Source organism: Salmo trutta, unplaced genomic scaffold, assembly GCF_901001165.1.
Source record: "Salmo trutta unplaced genomic scaffold, fSalTru1.1, whole genome shotgun sequence".
Lineage (NCBI taxonomy): Eukaryota > Metazoa > Chordata > Actinopteri > Salmoniformes > Salmonidae > Salmo > Salmo trutta.
The window spans coordinates 104,541-125,587 of record NW_021822687.1 but is presented as its reverse complement, the minus strand read 5'-3'; the positions used below and the strand labels follow the sequence as shown (position 1 = coordinate 125,587).

Below are 21,047 nucleotides of genomic sequence, written 5' to 3'. Positions count from 1 at the left end.
GAATGAGTAGGTGTGTCCAAACTTTTGACTGGTACTGTATCTTATTCCTTATGTACTATATGATCCAGACAGTATTATGGAAACTGATACAGACAGACAGACAGACAGACAGACAGACAGACAGACAGACAGACAGACAGACAGACAGACAGACAGACAGACAGACAGACAGACAGACAGACAGACAGACAGAAAGACAGAACTCACCTGAGAGAAGACAGCAGGAGACAATATGGAGTATCTTCATTCTGGACAATTACTCCTCAGTTACTATACTGTTAAAGTTCTTTTACTATCACAGTTACTATACTCTTAAAATTACTTTACTATCTCAGTTACTCTACTGTTAAAGTTACTTTACAACCACAGTTACTATACTCTTAAAATTACTTTACTATCACCGTTACTATACTGTTAACGTTACTTTACTATCACAGTTACTACACTGTTTAAGTTATTTTACTATACTACCAGCTAGCACAGTTCCACAACAGCTTCTCTGTCAGCTACTAGTGTGACAGCAGGGTGTTTCTGAAATGCTCTTTCTTCCCTTATTGAAAGCTCCTCCCTCCTCTGACCCCCCACTCCCTCTCTCTCTCTCTCTCTCTCTCTCTCTCTCTCTCTCTCTCTCTCTCAAGACATATATATATATATCTTGCTTACATTGCCAAAGCAGAGATACTGTATGTCCATCTCTGTCTCTCTCATTTCAATTAATTTCAAAGGGCTTTATTGGTAGGGGAAACATATGTTTACATTGCCAAAGCAAGTGAAGTAAAATGCATGTCAGAGAGATTGAGATAGTGATGGTGATGGTGGAGTGGGTGGGCATTAGCTGACACATCCTGTTGATTTCTCTGAATTGACCTCAGTGTCTGCAGGTCTGTGTGCTGCAGAGTGAAACTGGTTCAAACCGTCCGGAGTTTAGACTTCTAAACCACAAGAGAACTCAGCTTCCTGTAGGTGACTTAGTGTTAAAACTGTCAACTTCTCTGTTCTAAAGTTACCATGTTTATTTCAGGAGGAACACAATGTTGAGATGATGACATTATAGTTAAAGTATACATCGTTATATTTTATTATGTATTTTTCTGACATTTCATTGATTTGGATCGTTGATCAATTATATTAATAAATCTATTCTCTTATCGACAACCAGTCGTCTCTCTCTCTATTGAGCCTGGGGACGAGGTTACAGTTATTCTAATGACCTATGTGTTTCATCTCAGTCAATTCAGGAAGTGAAGTGAAATTCCATTCACGGATTGAGAAGTCCACATGAAAAATGATGGTCGTCAATGATACATTTAATTGCTTTTCGTTGTCTGGTTTGAAATGGAATTTAATTGAATTGAATTGGACCCCAGCTCTGGTAACAACAACACTGTGTCACAACCAGACCATCAGACAACCTCTTCTCTTCAGACTACAGACCATAGAATTACATATTAGAACTTAATTACATAATAGACTTTAATTAGTGCTACAGAGTCTATTCAGAGTCAATAGCTGTGACATTGTTTGACATCCAATGCTTTGTCATTCAGCGCCTGATTGTTATTGGTCGGGGTCACGAGCAATGCATTCTGGGTCAGCGTTGGACACAGGCTGAGGGTCCACTGCATTCTGGGTAGAAGTTCAACTTTCTTCCTCCTCACCATCATTAACATGTTAGACAGTGAGGAGAATCATTAGGTGAAGAAAGATACAGACGTGCACACACATGCATTCAAGTTAAAAAGCCATTACAGTGAAAGTCCAGGTTCTGCACACAAAAATGAGATTCGCGTTTCACGTTTCTAACCGAGAAATATAAAATGTTCTAGAAATGTTTAATGGAAGATATAGACTATGATGCTGTGCACAATGATAAATACACTGACACAAATGTAAGAACATCAATTATTTATGTCTAAATATGTGAATACATTTCGCATTTGATTCTGTACCATTTCCAAGATTGGCCTTTTTTAATATATTTTGTTAAACATTTTATAAAAGTCTAAATGGTATCTTATACACTACAGTTGGGGGAAACATGGGGGACAGTGATGCTTATTTCTAATGTAATAAACTTGTTGTTCCACCTTGTAAACCAGTACCAGAAATCCTCTTGAAGGTTTTTCACACTTACTAGAGAGCTCTCTTTTAAGTACGCCCATTCAGCATCATCCACATCCTCTTAAGCCGTATCCCCACCCATCTCTTTAAGAACTCACATGAGGCCATGAGTTAAACTGAGTGATTAAGGTAGTGTAGTAAACAAGTGGCGAAAGTAGTAGACTACAATAGGGAACATCTCCAGGTAAAAAGACACTTAATTGGCCCAGCGTCGTCCAGGTTTGGCCGGGGTAAATAAGAATTTGTTCTTAACTGACTTGCCTAGTTAAATAAAGGTGAAATAAATCAAAAAAATATATATTAAAAACAATATATAAAAAATCTAGTCCTTTGCCTATATAATAAAATGTTGTTCTTCACATTGCCTCTGATAAAGACACTATAAATCTAATCATATGACGATAGAGATGCTATTTATATACATGTCAAGGTGACCAGGGACAATTATATGGCTTAACAGTACAAATACGATAGTCGGGAAGCAAGTACAGGAAGTGAATCATTTAATAAATAAATAGAACGTAATACAAAACAAGAAAAGCGTACAGACATGAAAACAAAACAGAGTCAATAACGCCTGAGGAAAGAACCAAGGGAAGTGACAGATACAACGAAGGTAATCAGGGAAGTGTTGGAATCCAGGTGAGACTCATGAGGTGCAGTTGCGCGTAACGATAGTGGCAGGTGTGCGTAATCATGAGACAGCTGGCGACAACGAGCGCCAGAAAGGGGGAGCAGGAGTAAACATGATGCACGACCTACACAGATCGATCAAGATGGCGAGATACAACTAAAGGCACAAAGTGGAGGAGCATTTCAGTGGGACAGACACGACGCGTATGGGGTCACAGATTACAAAAAGAAAGCCAGTCACATCGCAGACACCAATGCCACCATACCCGGATGAGCTAAATACCTTTTTCTCAGGCAACTCTAAGCCCTTGAGGACAATGAGGACTAAGTGGTTAAGGTCTCCACGGAGGACATGTGTATTAGAGGATACTGTTGGGCTGCATCACAGCCTGGTATAGCAACTCCACCACCACTGACCAAAAGGTGTCCTGCCTGCCCTCCAGGACACCTACAACACCAGGTGTTGCAGGAAGGCCAAGAAGATCATCAGGGACCTTAGCCACCCGAACTAAGGCCTGTTCTTCCTGCTTCCATCACTTAGACAGTATAGGAGCATAATATCGACAACTGGAATACTAAAGTTACCATGTTCGTTTCAGCAGAGGAGGAAGACATTATTGAGATGGTGACAATATAGTTAAAGTATCAGTCTATTTGATTATATATGTTTTACATTTCATTAATCCACATTTACAGTATTTGAGAAAGTATGGTCAAGAATGGATTTTGATAGGTTAAAAAATTATTCAAATGTTAGAGACTTTACTGACTGTAAATACTAGTAAATAGCAGAACATTCCACTTGAAGGTCCCTCCAACTGTCAGGTTGGTGGGTGTAGCTGGTGTATAAAGTCAGGTGCAGGAGAGCAGAGATGAGTGAAACAACGCGCTTTACTAGACAGCACAAAGTAAAACAATTCACAAAGTGCAAAAAGAACGGTTGCCACAAAGCACGGGTGATAAACAGCACCCGGCACAAACCAGCCGGAACATACCGACCCGAACAATTAACAAACACTCACAAAGACATGGGGGAAACAGAGGGTTAAATACATGACAAGTAATTGGGAAATGAAAACCAGGTGTGTGGGGAAACAAGGACAAAACAAATGGAAAATGAAAAGTGGATCGGCGATGGCTAGAAGACCAGTGACGTCGACCGCCGAACGCCGCCCGAACAAGGAGAGGAACCGACTTCGGCGGAAGTCGTGACACCAACTGATAATTACTAGTGGGAGGTTAAAAAATGATTCAAATGTTACAGAGACTTTACTGACTGTAAATACTAGTAAATACCAGAACATTCCACTTGAAGGTCCCTCCGACTGATAATTACTAGTGGGAGACTTGTCTATCATCCCTGAGCATCGACTTCTCCCACATACTGACCACTGACTTCACGAACTGAGGAAATTACCTTGACAACAGCATTTACAGAATTACATACAACAACAAAACAATACTTATATTAAAACAATCTATCAATATGGTTTTTGAACACTTTAATTTGATTACAAGCATGATAGATGTACTGTTATGTCATGGTTGAGACAGTTTGATATTAGTCAATCAGCGATCTCAGTGAGTTCACATCAAGTGAATGTTTACAACTTGTTGCTCTCAGTTTACTAGAGATATTTTCAGAGTTTCCAACATGTTATTAACACAGCGTTAGTTTGGGTCTGTTGTTTTACTAATGAGGGTTTTGTAGGTGGAGTCTTGGGTTGTTGTGTTGAGGGTTTGGTAGGTGGAGTCTTGGGTTGTTGTGTTGAGGGTTTGGTAGGTGGAGTCTTGGGTTGTTGTGTTGAGGGTTTGGTAGGTGGAGTCTTGGGTTGTTGTGTTGAGGGTTTGGTAGGTGGAGTCTTGGGTTGTTGTATTGAGGGTTTGGTAGGTGGAGTCTTGGGTTGTTGTGTCTGGATTGGTGACTGGCCCTGTGGAACACACAACATATAAATCATGTGTGTGCACGTGCAGTGGTGTGGTGTAATGGTGTAGTAGTGCAGTGGTGTAGTGGTGTAGTGGTGTAGTGGTACAGTGGTGTAGTAGTGTATGGAACATTTGGTATACTCTATTTTTGCCCAAAATGTCCCAAACGGCCCGCCAGGTGAAGGAAAGGCTCCCTGTGTGAAAACTTCTATGAGAAACAGTGACATGTTCTCTGAATGACCATAAATGATCAATCTTTCAGTCAGGTAAACCAATGTTTTACTCTGCTGGCCTAGATATTAGATACAGTAACATTTCTAGCATGAGTATCCAGGACAACTCATCTGAGCTTGTCTTGGCATGGCTCAGTGTCAGCTTAGTTCTGTGGTGTGTAAACCACCACTGTGTTCTTGTGTTCTGAGTTCCTACAGTACCTCTCTTCCCACTACAGACCCAAGCTGGACTGGGCTGGCCTGGTTAGTCATTCAACTGAAGCCTGGAACTGTACTGACATAGAAAATGTGAAAAAAATCAATCAGATCCAGCAGTGTGAAAAGGTGTTTAGTGACAGTACTGGTACTGCATAATATACTGTAGGCTAATAAACTGTACTCTACCTCTTGTATTAGTGTTAAATGGGCTTAGTGACAGTACTGGTACTGCATAATATACTGTAGTCTAATAAACTGTACTCTACCCCTTGTATTAGTGTTAAATGGGTTTAGTTGCAGTACTGGTACTGCATAATATACTGTAGTCTAATAAACTGTACTCTACCCCTTGTATTAGTGTTAAATGGGTTTAGTTACAGTACTGGTACTGCATAATATACTGTAGTCTAATAAACTGTACTCTACCCCTTGTATTAGTGTTAAATGGGTTTTAGTTACAGTACTGGTTCTGTGTAATTGATGGAAAGACAACTAATGAAGTCATGATGAAGCACCAGAGACTTCTTTATTTCAACAAGGTTGTTGTTAAATAAGAGAACAGTCTAGTTTGTAACAGTGATAAAGTTGTCTATCAACTGTTAAAATCATGTTCAACAGAACCAGTTCCAACTGAACTATTTGACCATCAATAGATTAAAGAAAGAGCCATTTAGTTTTTAACACAGCTGCCCCATATCATCAGCTATGCACTTTTGTTTTCATTTGGGGAAACATAATTTTCTAATATTACATTTTTTCAGTCCTTTATATTGTTATTAGGCCAATAAAATAGATGTGTGTTGACTTGGATTAGGCCATGGGAATATAATAGTGTCTGCTAGGCTGTGTATACACTCCACTATACCACTGTATGCCTGTGTGCACGTAAATACTGTACATACAGAAATACAAACATACAGTACATACATATATATGGGGTCACATATAAGTTTGGAGTCACTTAGAAATGTCCTTGTTTTTGAAAAAAATATTATTTTTTTGTCCATTAAAATAACATAAAATTGATCAGAAAAACCGTGTAGACATTGTTAATGTTGTAAATGACTATTCTAGCTGGATACGGCAGATTTTTATGGAATATCTACATAGGCGTACAGAGGCCCATTATCAGCAACCATCACTCCCATGTTCAAATGGAACAGAACAGAATAGAAAGAGGAGTGGGAGGCCCCGGTGCACAACTGAGCAAGAGGACAAGTACATTAGAGTGTCAAACATAATTGCAAAAGGGTTTTCTAATGATCAATTAGCCTTTTAAAATGATAAACTTGGATTAGCTAACACAATGTGCTATTGTAACACAGGAGTGATGGTTGCTGATAATCGGCCTCTGTACGACTGTGTAGATATTCCATTAAAAAACAGCCGTTTCCAGCTACAATAGTCATTTACAACATTAACAATGTCTACACTGTATTTCTGATCAATTTGATGTTATTTTAATGGACAAAAAATTTGCTTTTCTTTCAAAAACAAGAACATTTCTAAGTGACCCAAACTTTTGAACGGTAGTGTACACACATACATACATACATACATACATACATACATACATACATACATACATACATACGTACATACATACATACATACATACATACATACATACATACTTACATACATACATACATACATACATACATACATACATACATACATACATACATACATACATACATACATATGAGAGTTACTCACTTGAGGATGTCCTGTCTCTCCTCCATTTGTAGATCAGTAGCAGGATGAGTCCCACAACCAACACAGCCAGACTCACACACACCATGATGACCACTGGTGGACCTAGAACTACAAAAACAAGATAATTACACTTTGCCTATGAAACACACCGTGAGTTAGGATTAATTTAGCACTTCCTAAGGCTTCCACTAGATGTCAACAGTCTTTACAAAGTGGTTTGACTCTTCTCCGGTAAAAACTGACCGAACGAGAGGCCTGGAAAGTTGGTCATAGAGGGAGGGCCATTACTACTATGACGCGGGCGCCCATGGGTACCCTTTCATTCCGAAACGTGTAGTAAGACAATGCAATCGTCCGCCTTGAATGTTATTGAAGCTCTGATTGAAAAAGGCCCTAAAGATTTATGTTATACAACGTTTGACATGTTTGAACGAACGTAAATATATATTTTTTGCACATTCGTGACGACAAGTCCCGTGCGCCTCGTACATTATGAGTAGCCTTCGGAACGCGCTAACAAGAAGGAGCTATTGGGACATAAATTATTAACTTTTTAGAACAAAACTACATTTGTTGTGGACCTGGGATACCTGGAAGTGCCTTCTGATGAAGATAATCAAAGGTAAGGGAATATTTACAATAGTATATTTGATTTTAGATGGTTCCAAGATGGCGCTAACCTGTATCGCCTAGCCTATTTTTCTGAGCATAGGACCTCGTTTATTGCAAAGTGTGATTTCCCAGTAAAGTTATTTTTAAATCTGGCAATGCGGTTGCATTCAAGAGATGTTAATCTATAATTCTTTGAATGACAATATTACATTTTAACCTCTCTAGGGCAGGTGGCACCAAATCGTCCCACCTACGTAACAGCCAGTTGAATCCTGTGGCGCGATTTTCAAATACCTTAGAAATGCTATTACTTCAATTTCTCAAACATATGACTATTTTACAGCTATTTAAAGACAAGACTCTCGTTAATCTGACCACACTGTCCGATTTCAAAAAGGCTTTACAACGAAAGCAAAACATTAGATTATGTCAGCAGAGTACCCAGCCAGAAATAATCAGACACCCATTTTTCAAGCTAGCATATAATGTCACAAAAACCCAGAAGACAGCTAAATGCAGCACTAACCTTTGATGATCTTCATCAGATGACACACCTAGAACATTATGTTATACAATACATGCATGTTTTGTTCAATCAAGTTCATATTTATATCAAAAACCAGCTTTTTACATTAGCATGTGACGTTCAGAACTAGCATACCCCCCGCAAACTTCCGATGAATTTACTAACAATTTACTAAATTACTCACGATAAACGTTCACAAAAAGCATAACAATTATTTTAAGAATTATAGATACAGAACTCCTCTATGCACTCGATATGTCCGATTTTAAAATAGCTTTTCGGTGAAAGCACATTTTGCAATATTCTAAGTAGATAGCCCGGCATCACAGGGCTAGCTATTTAGACACCCACCAAGTTTAGCCTTCACCAAAGTCAGATTTACTATTAGAAAAGTTTGATTACCTTTCCTGTTCTTCGTCAGAATGCACTCCCAGGCCTTCTACTTCAATAACAAATGTAGGTTTGGTCCCAAATAATCCATAGTTATGTTCCAACAGCGACGTTTTGTTTGTGCGTTCAAGACACTATCCCAATGGTAAATAACGGTCACGCGCACGGCGCATTTCGTGACAAAAGATTTCTAAATATTTCATTACTGTACTTCGAAGCATGTCAACCGCTGTTTAAAATCAATTTTTATGCCATTTTTCTCGTAAAAAAGCGATAATATTCCGACCGGGAATCTGCAATTAGGTAAACAGCCGAAAGAAAATACAGCACGTGGTCGACTCGGTCACGCGCCTAATTCCTTTGTCCTCTTATCGGCCACTTGGCAAAGGCGATTATGTGTTTCAGCCTGGGGCTTGCCTCGATATCGTTCAGGTTTTTCCCAGGCTCTGAGAGCCTATGGAAGCCGTAGGAAGTGTCACGTTACAGCTAAGATCCCCACTCTTCAATAAACAGAGACAAGAAGAACGACTCCTTGTCAGACAGGCCACTTCCTGCATGAAACCTTCTCAGGTTTTTGCCTGCCATATGAGTTCTGTTATACTCACAGACACCATTCAAACAGTTTTATAAACTTTAGGGTGTTTTCTATCCAAAGCCAATAATTATATGCATATTCTAGTTACTGGGCAGGAGTAGTAACCAGATTAAATCGGGTACGTTTTGTATCCGGCCGTGTAAATACTGCCCCCTAGCCCTAACAATGTTTTCGAAATAGTAATTTTGTAAATTGTAGCGCTGATTCACTGGAAGCATTTGGGGAAAATATTTTCTGAACGTCACGCGCCGATGTAAAATGCTGTTTTTATATATAAATATGAACTTTATCGAACAAAAAATGCATGTATTGTGTAACATGATGTCCTAGGAGTGTCATCTGATGAAGATTGTCAAAGGTTAGTGCTGCATTTAGCTGTGTTTTGGGTATTTGTGATGCATGCTAGTTGCTTTGAAAATGGCAGTGTGATTATTTTTGGCTGTGTACTCTCCTAACATAATCTAATGTTTTGCTTTTGCTGTAAAGCCTTTTTGAAATCAGACAACGTGGTTCGATTCAGGAGAGGTGTATCTATAAATTGATGTAAAATAGTCATATGTTTGAGAAATTGAAGTTATAGCATTTATGAGGTATTTGTATTTCGCGCGATGCGATTCCACTGGCTGTTGACCAGGGTGGGACGCAAGCGTCCCAGGTTCCCAGACAGGTTAACCCTGCTCTAATCTAACTTTAACCCTGCTCAAATCTAACTTTAACCCTGCTCAAATCTAACATTAACCCTGTTCAAATCTTACTTAACCCTGCTCAAATCTAACTTTAACCCTGCTCAAATCTAACTTTAACCCTGCTCAAATCTAACATTAACCCTGCACAAATCTTACTTTAACCCTGCTCAAATCTAACTTTAACCCTGCTCAAATCTAACTTTAACCCTGCTCAAATCTTACTTTAACCCTGCTCAAATCTAACTTTAACCCTGCTCAAATCTAACTTTAACCCTGCACAAATCTAACTTTAACCATGCTGAAATCTAACTTTAAAAAATGCATGTATTGTGTAACATGATGTCCTAGGAGTGTCATCTGATGAAGATCGTCAAAGGTTAGTGCTTCATTTAGCTATGTTTTGGGTATTTGTGATGCATGCTAGTTGCTTGGAAATGGCTATGTGGTTATTTGTGTCTATGTACTCTCCTAACATAATCTAATGTTTTGCTTTCGCTGTAAAGCCTTTTGGAAATCAGACAACGTGGTTCGATTCAGGAGAAGTGTATCTATAAAATGGTGTAAAATATTCCTATGTTTGAGAACTCTGAATTATGACATTTTGTGGTTTTAAATTTGGCGCTCTGATTTTTCACTGGCTGTTGAATAGTGTGGGACGATTGCGTCCCACCTACCCTACAGAGGTTAAACTTAACAGCACTCTCACTCTGTCTTGCAGGAGAGTCCAAGGATGGAGAGTCTACAGAGGAGGAAGGGGGGAATGGTGGCGGGTGAAAAAAGTGAAAGCGAAGGAGGCAACACTCGACACTATGGAACACAAAGCTTTTACTATCTCATCCTGGAATATACAAGGTCTGAGGTCATCTGCCTTTGGCCTGAAGAGCAGGAACCCAGACATTATCAAAGAAATTGGAAATACAGACATTGTCATCCTACAAGAAACATGGTACAGAGGAGACGGACCCACTGGTTGCCCCACTAGGTTACAGAGAGCTGGTAGTCCCATCCACCAAACTACCAGGTGTGAAACAGGGAAGAGACTCAGGGGGTATGCTAATTTGCTATAGAGCAGACCTAATCCACTCTATTAAATTAGTCAACATTTTAATAACCAACACAAATGGGTCTCAACTCCTGCAGATCTGTCAGATGCTGGGTATGTACATAGTCATTGGCTTCGAAGAGTCTCCTATGGTAGGTACACCTACAGCTCATCACTTGGCTGTAGTACTGTAGATTACTTTAACACTGACCTCAACCCAGATTATCTCAGAGCGTTCACAGTCAGCCCACTGACACCCCTATCAGATCACAGCAAAATCTAGTCTACCTGAACAGAGAAATACTCAGTCATGAGGCATCAAAGCCAAAGGAACTGCACAATATTAAGAAATGCTGTAGATTGAAGGAAAGTAGTGTAGAAACCTACCAAAAAACAATTAGGCAACAACAAATTCAATCCCTTTTAGACAACTTCCTGGACAAAACATTTCACTGTAATAGTGAAGGTGTAAACTTGGCAGTAGAAAGTCTAAACAGTATATTTGATGAAGAATGCAAAAACCTAAGAAAGAAATTGAGAAACCTATCCAATCAAAAACATACACCCAGAAAGCTAAGTCTACGTCTTCACTATGGTGAACCACTTAAAAAAATACTGAAATACACGAAGGAAAAAGAAGGAACAGCATGTCAGAAATCACCTCAATGTAATAGAATCTAAACAACACACTAAACAAACAACAACACAAAGAGTTATCTTTCCAAATGGAGATGTGTGGAGAAGCCATTTCTCCAATCTTTTTGTCTCTATAACAAAGAACAAACAGCAAAAACATATACGTTATCAATTACAAATCTTAGAATCAGCTATTAATTACGCGATAAATTGGTCCTTTGACCTTTGCCTGTCCTGACCCTGTGCCCGCCCACCAGACCACTGCCTGTCTCTAACCCTGAGCCTACCTGCTGTCCTGTACCTTTGCTCCTCCTCTGGATTACCGACCTCTGCATGACCTGAGCCTGCCTGCCGTCCTGTACCTTGACCTCTGCTCTGGATTATCGACCCCTGCCTGCCTTGACCTGTCGTTTGCCTGCCCCTGTGGTTACAATAAACATTGTTACTTCACAGTGTGCACTTGGGTCTTAGCTTGATTCCTGATAAGCCAATTTATTCATATTTACAGATGGCATACGAGTTTGTTATTAAGGCACATGAATGTTCAGGTATTCGAGAAGGCATTTCTGCCAAAAAACGCATTTTGATTAAAAAATGTTTACGTTCATACGACTCTCCTGTGAAGTCGTGACTTGAGACACACCTAGTTTCCCAAATCAGGTCACATATCAACACATTGACGAGGGCACTAGTACAGTCTGCAGCACCCGGCCCCACCCTACTAGAATCTGAAGTCAAATGTCTACTGTTTGCTGATCTGGTGCTTCTGTCCCAACTAAGGTGGGCATACAGCAGCACCTAGATCTTCTGCACAGATTCTGTCAGACCTGGGCCCTGACAGTAAAGCTCAGTAGGACAAAAATAATGATGTTTCAAAAAAGGTCCAGTTGTCAGGACCACAAATATAAATTCCATCTAGACACCGTTGCTTTTTTGCACACAAAACTACACATACCTCGACCTAAACATCATTGCCAGAGGTAACTTCCACAACTGTGAACATTCTTAGAGACAAGGCAAGGGACTTTTATGCCATGAAAAGGAAGATAAAATTGGACATACCAATTAAGATTTGGCAAAAAATTATTGAATAATTCATAGAACCCATTGCCCTTTATGGTTGTGAGGTCTGGGGTCCGCTCACCAACTAAGAATTCACAAAATGGGGACAAACACCAAATTCAGAGTCCGCAATCTGCAAAAGATCCTCTTTGTACAATGTAAAACACCAAATACGGTGGGGAGAACAAGTAGAGCTAAGTATCAAAATCCAGAAAAGAGCTATTAAAATCCACACCCACCTAAAAGGAAGCAATTCCAAACCTTCCATTCCAAAGCCATCACCTACAGAGAGATGAACCTGGAAAAGAGTATCCTAAGCATGCTGGTCCTGAGGCTCTGTTCACAAAACAGACCCCACAGAGCCCCAGGACTGCAACACAATTAGACCCAACCGTTGCCCCACCTGTTTCTGACCCCTGCCTGCCTTGACCTGTCTATTGCCTGCCCCTGTTGGATTATTAAACTATAGTTTCTCCGACGTGGTCTGCATCTGGGTCTAACCCTTTTCTACTTTAACTATTTAAACATCGTTACATCACTGTATATAGACACATGACATTTCAAATGTCTTTATTCTTTTGGAACTTGTGTAAGTGTAATATTTGCTGTTCACTTTTTGTTATTTCACTTTGCTCATCCATTTCACTTGCTTTGGCAATGTAAACATTTGTTTCATATGCCAATAACAACCCCTTGAATTGCAGGAGAGAGAGAGAGAGAGAGAGAGAGAGAGAGAGAGGAGAGAGAGAGAGAGAGAGAGAGAGAGAGATTTGTCTAATGCTTGACCAGATAGTGTTGTTTTCTGTCTATAGCAGCACATTGAAGTTTGGTCTGAAGGTGAAAGAATGATTGCAAGGGACAGTCCATCATATCTGCTCTCTGTGAAGGACCAACACTGATGTCTCCAGATGGAAGGAAGGTTGTGGAGAAATGAGGTCTGGAGGTGACAGTTGACGGTTTAGGAGGAGCTGTGTGTAAAACAAAAGAACAGGCAGCCACAAATACTGTCACCATTTTACTGTTCTCTAATGAAGTCATGAAGCATGTAACAAACATTAACCTCTGACAAATGTGACTAAAGGTTCACTTACCATCTGTAACTGTGAGACGCACCTCTTGGTATGAAACTTTTATAGATCTGTCCACTCCACACCAGTAGGTCCCAGAGTCCTGACTTCACCAGGTTCTTGATGGTAACAGTGAAGTCTCCATTTCTTTTGTCATGTATGGTGTATCTTCCTCTCTCAATATAGTTCTTGTTCTTCTGAGTTTGAACCAGAATGTCATTGTAACTGTCACATTTCTTCCTACAGAAGTACTTATCATTGCTTTTTACAAACCATTTATCTGCATATGAGCACTGTATTGTGACCTCTCCCCCAACAACTCCAGTCGCCTTAGTGATGACTGACTCCACAACACAGAGAGCTGTAAAACAGAAACATACGGTCACTAAAGAGGAACTGGACCTCTTTGTAGTCAACACCCTCATAGTCCTACTGTACCCATCAACAGAGACATGAGATAAGTTCAGTACATTCTACCATGAATATGCAGATATATCAACTGATCATATCTCTAGTGTATCACGTTCTGGCTCCTTATAGACAAATCATTATCTTAGTATATTATATCATCCAGACAGTATCCAGTCTAGTACTATATAAACTGAGACAGACAGACAGACAGACAGACAGACAGACAGACAGACAGACAGACAGACAGACAAGACAGACAGACAGACAGACAGACAGACAGACAGACAGACAGACAGACAGGACAGACAGACAGACAGACCACACAGACAGAGACAGACAGAACTCACCTGAAAGGAGACAGCAGGAGACACATGCAGTATCTTCATTCTGAAGAGTTACTCCTCAAGTTACTATACTGTTAAAGTTACTTTACTATCTCAGTTACTATACTGTTAAGTTACTTTACTACCACAGTTAACATACTGTTCAAGTTACTTCACTATCACAGTTACCATACTGTTAAAGTACTTTACTACCACAGTTACTATACTATTAAAGTTACTTTACTACCACAGTTAACATACTGTAAAGTTACTTACTATCACATTTACCATACTACCACCTGGTGCATCAACAAGCCCAGGTCCACAACAGCTTCTCTGTCAGCTACTCTCAGTCCTACTAAACCATCACCAGTCAGACAGTGTTTGACAGCTGGGTGTTTCTGAAGTCTTCTTTCTTCCTTTATTGATGCTCCTCCCTCCTCTGACACCACACCCTACTCTCTGTCCCTCTGCATATCAGAGAGATGGAGATAGTGATGGTGGTGGTGGAGGGGGAGGGCATTAGCCCCATATCCTGGTTCTGAAATGACCTCACTGTCTGGAGGTCTATATGTGCTGCAGAGTGAAACTGGTTCAAACCGGCCGGAGGATAGACTTCTAAACCACCAGAGAACTCAGCTAGCTGTGGTGACTAAGTGTTAAAACTGTCAACTTCTCTGTTCGAAAGTTACCATGTTTATTTCAGGAGGAACACAATGTTGAGATGATGACATTATAGTTAAAGTATACATCAATATATTTTATTATATTAATCCACATATGTTACCATTGATTGAGAAAGTATGGTGCAGAATGGATTTCCAAAAGTACAAATGTTACAAAGAATAAACACTGTACTAACAGTATCCTGTCTCGTGTGTGAAGTTAATGGTGTCATCATTTTAGTTTGGATCGGTTGTGTTGAGGGTTTGGTAGGTGGAGTCTTGGGTTGTTGTGTTGAGGGTTTGGTAGGTGGAGTCTTGGGTTGTTGTGTTGAGGGTTTGGTAGGTGGAGTCTTGGGTTGCTGTGTTGAGGGTTTGGTAGGTGGAGTCTTGGGTTGTTGTATTGAGGGTTTGGTAGGTGGAGTCTTGGGTTGTTGTGTTGAGGGTTTGGTAGGTGGAGTCTTGGGTTGTTGTTGTTGAGGGTTTGGTAGGTGGATGTCTTGGGTTGTTGTGTCTGGATTGGTGACTGGCTCTGTGGAACACACAACATATAAAGCATGCGAGTGCACGTGTAGTGGTGTGGTTGTAGTAGTGCAGTGGTACAGTGGTGTAGTAGTGCAGTGGTTGTAGTGGTGTAGTGTGTAGTGTGTTAGTAGTGCAGTGGTGCAGTGGTGTAGTGGTAGTAGTGGTGTAGTAGTGTAGTAGTGTAGTGGTGTAGTGGTGTAGTAGTGCAGTGGTGTAGTGGTGTAGTAGTGCAGTGGTACAGTGGTGTAGAGTGCAGTGGTTGTAGTGGTGTAGTAGTGTAGTGGTGTAGTGGTGTAGTATTGCAGTGGTGTAGTGGTGTAGTGGTATAGTGGTGTAGTAGTGTAGTGGTGTAGTGGTGTAGTAGTGTAGTGGTGTAGTATTGTAGTGGTGTAGTATTGTAGTGGTGTAGTGGTGTAGTGGTGTAGTGGTGTAGTGGTGTAGTGGTGTAGTAGTGTAGTGGTGTAGTGGTGTAGTAGTGTAGTGGTGTAGTGGTGTAGTAGTGTAGTAGTGTAGTGGTGTAGTAGTGTAGTGGTGTAGTAGTGTAGTGGTGTAGTAGTGTAGTGGTGTAGTGGTGTAGTAGTGTAGTGGTGTAGTGGTGTAGTGGTGTAGTGGTGTAGTAGTAGTGTAGTGGTGTAGTGGTGTAGTAGTGTAGTGGTGTAGTGGTGTAGTGGTGCAGTGGTGTAGTGGTGTAGTAGTAGTGTAGTGGTGTAGTGGTGTAGTGGTGCAGTGGTGTAGTTGGTGTAGTAGTGTAGTGGTACAGTGGTGTAGTAGTGTATGGAACATTTGGTATACTCTATTTTTGCCCAAAATGTCCCAAACGGCCCGCCAGTGAAGGAAAGGCTCCCTGTGTGAAACTTCTATGAGAAACAGTGACATGTTCTCTGAATGGGCCATAATGATCAATCTTTCAGTCAGGTCAACCAATGTTTTACTCTGCTGGCCTAGATATTAGATACAGTAACATTTCTAGCATGAGTATCCAGGACAAACTCCTCTGAGCTTGGCTTGGCATGGCTCAGTGTCAGCTTAGTTCTGTGGTGTGTAAACTACCTTTGTGTTATTGTGTTCTGAGTTCCTACAGTACCTCTCATCCCACTACAGAGCCAAGCTGGACTGGGCTGGCCTTGGTTAGTCATTCAACTGAAGCCTGGAACTGTACTGACATTGAAAATGTGAAAAAAATCAATCAGATCCAGCAGTGTGAAAAGGTGTTTAGTGACAGTACTGGTACAGCATAATATACTGTAGGCTAATAAACTGTACTCTACTACTTGTATTAGTGTTAAATGGGTTAAGTTACAGTACTGGTACTGCATAATATACTGTAGGCTAATAAACTGTACTCTACCTCTTGTATTAGTGTAAAAATGGGCTTAGTGACAGTACTGGTACTGCATAATATACTGTAGGCTAATAAACGGTACTCTACCCCTTGTATTAGTGTGAAAATGGGCTTAGTGACAGTACTGGTACTGCATAATATACTGTAGTCTAATAAACTGTACTCTACTCCTTGTATTAGTGTTAATGGGTTTAGTTACAGTACTGGTACTGCATATATACTGTAGGCTAATAAGCTGTACTCTACTACTTGTATTAGTGTTAAAAATGGGTTTAGTGACAGTACTGGTTCTGTGTAATATACTGTAGTCTAATAAGCTGTACTCTACTCCTTGTATTAGTGTTAAATGGGTTTAGTGACAGTACTGGTACTGCATTAATATACTGTAGGCTAATAAACTGTACTCTACCCTTGTATTAGTGTTAAATGGGTTTAGTTACAGTACTGGTACTGCATAATATACTGTAGTCTAATAAACTGTACTCTACCCTTGTATTAGTGTAAAATGGGTTTAGTGACAGTACTGGTACTGCATAATATACTGTAGTCTAATAAACTGTACTCTACCCCTTGTATTAGTGTTAAATGGGTTTTAGTTACAGTACTGGTACTGCATAATATACTGTAGGCTAATAAGCTGTACTCTACCCCTTGTATTAGTGTTAAATGGGTTTAGTTGCAGTACTGGTACTGCATAATATACTGTAGTCTAATAAACTGTACTCTACCCCTTGTATTAGTGTTAAATGGGTTTTAGTTACAGTACTGGTACTGCATAATATACTGTAGGCTAATAAGCTGTACTCTACCCCTTGTATTAGTGTTAAATGGGTTTAGTTGCAGTACTGGTACTAGCATAATATACTGTAGTCTAATAAACTGTACTCTACCCCTTGTATTAGTGTTAAATGGGTTTTAGTTACAGTACTGGTACTGCATAATATACTGTAGGCTAATAAGCTGTACTCTACCCCCTTGTATTAGTGTTAAATGGGTTTAGTTGCAGTACTGGTACTGCATAATATACTGTAGTCTAATAACTGTACTCTACCCCTTGTATTAGTGTTAAATGGGTTTAGTTACAGTACTGGTACTGCATAATATACTGTAGTCTAATAAACTGTACTCTACCCCTTGTATTAGTGTTTAAATGGGTTTTAGTTACAGTACTGGTACTGCATAATATACTGTAGTCTAATAAACTGTACTCTACCCCTTGTATTAGTGTTAAATGGGTTTTAGTTACAGTACTGGTTCTGTGTAATTGATGGAAAGACAACTAATGAAGTCATGATGAAGCACCAGAGACATCTTTATTTCAACAAGGTGTTGTTAAATAAGAGAACAGTCTAGTTTGTAACAGTGATAAAGTTGTCTATCAACTGTTAAATGGTGTTAACAGAACCAGTTCAACTGAACTATCTAAACATCAACAGATTAAAGAAAAAAGCCATTTCGTTTTTAACACAGCAGCCCCATATCATCAGCTATGCACTTTTGTTTTCATTTGGGGAAACATAATTTTCTAATATTACATTTTTCAGTCCTTTATATTGTTATTAGGCCTACAAATAGATGTGTGTTAACTTGGATTAGGCCATGGGAATATAATAGTGTCTGCTAGGCTGTGTATACACTCCACTATGCCACTGTATGCCTGCGTGCACATACATACAGTACATACATACAGTACATACATACATACAGTACATACATACATACAGACGGTACATATTCAAAGTTTGGGGGTCACTTAGAAATGTCCTTGTTTTTGAAAGAAAATCAAATTTTTTGTCCATTAAAATAACAAATTGATCAGAAATACAGTGTAGACTGTTAATGTTGTAAATGACTATTGTAGCTGGAAACGGCATACTTTTTAGGGAATATCTACATAGCGTACAGAGGCCCATTATCAGCAACCATCACTCCTGTGATGACTAGCATAGATGACTACAGAGAGTGGCAGTGGTGTGGAGAGGGGAGGGGGGCAATGTGAATAGTTTGGGTTGCCATTTGACTAGATGTTCCGGAGTCTTATGGTTTGGGGATAGAAGCTGTTTAGGAGCCTCTTGGACCTGGACTTGGCGCTCCTGTATCGCTTTTCGTCCAGTACATACATACATATAATATACATATGAGTGTTACTCACTTGAGGATGTCCTGTCTCTCCTCCATTTGTAGATCAGTAACAAGATCAGTCCCACAACCAACACAGCCAGACTCACACATACCATGATGACCACTGGGAAACCTAGAACTACAAATACAAGATAATTACATTCCTCTCAGACCCTTCTCCTTCCTAAAACCGGTAGGAAGACAGACATATAGAGAGACAAATATATATATATAGAGAGAGACAGAGAAAGAGAGAGAGATTTGTCCAGTGCATTAAACAGATATAGCTATATTATCTGATCACCTGATAGAATTATACAGCAGCATATTATAGTTGTCTGAAGGTGATAGAATGATGGCAAGGGACGGTCCATCATACCTGTTCTCTGTGAAGGACCAGCACTGATTGTCTCCAGATGCCATAAATGTTGTAGAGAGGTTTGGGAGGGTTGTGGAGGTGTATGGGGATGTTGTAGAGAGGTTTGGGAGGGTTGTGGAGGTGTATGGGGGATTGTTGTAGAGAGGTTTGGGAGGGTTTGTGGAGGGTATGGGGATGTTGTAGAGAGGTTGGGAGGGTTGTGGAGGTGTATGGGGATGTTGTAGAGAGGTTTGGTAAGGTTGTGGAGGTGTATGGGGATGTTGTAAGAGGTTTGGGAGGGTTGTGGAGACATGGGGTCTGGAGGGTGAGTGGTGACGGTGTAGTGAATGGGGAGGAGCTGTGAGTCAACAGAAAGTACAGATAAACACCAATATTGAAACAACTTCATGTCAGGAAATAAGTCAGGAAGTGAATTACTAGATACAAATGTATATGGAGTATTCACTTACCATCTGTAACTATGAGACGCACCTCTTGGAATGTGTCCTTTATAGTTCTGTCCACTCCACACCAGTAGGTCCCAGAGTCTGACTTCCTCAGGTTCTTGATGGTCACATAGAATACATCTCCCTTGTCTTCTATACTGTATCTATCTTGAGATGCATTCTTAATCCCTTTAGTTTCAACCAGAATGTCTTTACCAGAAACATGTCCCCTTGCAGAAGTATTTGTTGTTGTTCCCTGCCAATGTGAATGAGCAGCCCACAGTGACTTGTCCTCCTACCACTTCCTTAGTGACAGCTGACTCCACAACACACAGAGCTGTCAAACAGAAACACACAGTACAGACACAACTGATGACCTATGAGATATACTTTAAACCTGCTAAAATCTAACTTTAACCCTGCTCAAATCGTACTTTAACCCTGCTCAAATCTAACTTTAACCCTGCTCAAATCGTACTTTAACCCTGCTCAAATCATACTTTAACCCTGCTCAAATCGTACTTTAACCCTGCTCAAATCGTACTTTAACCCTACCCAAATCTTACTTTTTGCAAAGCTGTCATCAAGGCAAAGGGTGGCTACTTTGAAGAGTCTCAATATAAAATACATTTTGATTTATTTAATACCTTTTTTGTTACTACATGATTCCATATGTGTTATTTCACAGTTTTGTTGTCTTCGCTATTATTCTACAATGTAGAAAACAGAAAAATAAAGAAAATTCTGGAATGAGTAGGTGTCCAAACTTTTGACTGGTACTGTATCTTATTCCTTATGTACTATATGATCCAGACAGTATGATAGAAACTGATACAGACAGACAGACAGACAGACAGACAGACAGACAGACAGACAGACAGACGACAGACAGACAGACAGACAGACAGACAGACAGACAGACAGACAGACAGACAGACAGACAGAACTCACCTGAAAGGAGACAGCAGGAGACAACACGGAGTATCTTCATTCTGGACAGTTAATCCTCAGTTACTATACTGTTAAAGTTACTTTACTAACACATTAACTGTACTGTTGAAGTTACTTTACTACCATAGTTACTATACTGTTAAAGTTAATTTACTATCACAGTTAATATACTGTTAAAGTTACTTTACACTCCAGCAAACACAGGTCCACAACAGCTTGTCTGTAAGCTACTAGTTTGACAGCAGGTGTTTCTGAAGTGCTCGTCTTTCCTTATTGAAAGCTCCCTCCTCTGACACCCCTCTTCTATATATATATAGATATATAGATATATATAGATAGATATGTCTTGCTTGCATTGCCAAAGCAGATTTATATCCAGATTTATATCCATCTCTGTCTCTCTCATTTCAATTAATTTCAAAGGGATTTATTGGGAGGGGAAACATATGTTTACATTGCCAA

The 21,047-nt window shown here is 39.9% G+C and overlaps 1 long non-coding RNA gene across 2 annotated transcripts; it reads right to left on the bottom strand.

Annotated features, from left to right (window-relative positions):
* Nucleotides 1-4,634: 4,634 nt before the first annotated feature.
* On the bottom strand, nucleotides 4,635-19,237 carry LOC115183327 (uncharacterized). Of its 2 annotated transcripts, none has more exons than XR_003874028.1 (3): nucleotides 19,210-19,237; nucleotides 18,862-18,969; nucleotides 4,635-4,685 (listed from the first exon to the last, which is right to left on the bottom strand). It is a non-coding gene; the product is annotated as an uncharacterized LOC115183327 (long non-coding RNA). The 2 variants fall into 2 exon arrangements; XR_003874027.1 differs by lacking the exon at nucleotides 4,635-4,685 and adding an exon at nucleotides 15,342-15,374.
* Nucleotides 19,238-21,047: the final 1,810 nt, after the last annotated feature.